This window comes from Penaeus monodon, chromosome 22 (assembly GCF_015228065.2).
Source record: "Penaeus monodon isolate SGIC_2016 chromosome 22, NSTDA_Pmon_1, whole genome shotgun sequence".
NCBI classification, from domain to species: domain Eukaryota; kingdom Metazoa; phylum Arthropoda; class Malacostraca; order Decapoda; family Penaeidae; genus Penaeus; species Penaeus monodon.
In genome coordinates, this window is record NC_051407.1 from 8,406,941 (window position 1) to 8,407,472 (window position 532).

Below are 532 nucleotides of genomic sequence, written 5' to 3' on the forward strand. Positions count from 1 at the left end.
GAATCTACCTAATGTGTTAATGAGTACTACTTGTTGCCTGTTTTCTTCTATCACATCCCTCCTCTTATCTGGATGTCATCCGATATGCTCCCTTTCCGTTAATTTGGCAGACTTGAAGATTTTCCATGGAGGCTTAAAGTACTGGGCCTGTATTTCGTGAATATAATGGCATGATTAATTTTTACTGCGATAATCACTGAATAACCATCGACGCTTCAATTCAACAGAACTCAAGTGTTAAACTGGATAATATAATCACACCAGATATATGTTTTTTCTCTAATGCACTTGTTTATTTATCCGCCTACACATAAACAAATGATCCGCGTGTCATGTCTTTGTTTTTGTTTTTTTTTCTCGGAAAGGCAACAGAGGGACACGTTCATCTAGTTCATATGTTGCCATAAGTTTCACCATACATCGAGAACTCGGGTGAGATCGCTGCTTTCCGGGCGGGATTTGAAACAAATGGGAATAAACAGAGGTGGTTTATCTCCTTATCATTTTGCGATGAAGGGGAAGAGGTAATTCA

At 38.7% G+C, this 532-nt stretch overlaps 1 long non-coding RNA gene across 1 annotated transcript in view; it reads right to left on the reverse strand.

Annotated features, from left to right (window-relative positions):
• Window positions 1-532, reverse strand: part of LOC119586916 — a 6,268-nt gene that overhangs the window by 4,947 nt on the left and 789 nt on the right. The gene's annotated exons all lie outside the window — the stretch shown is intronic.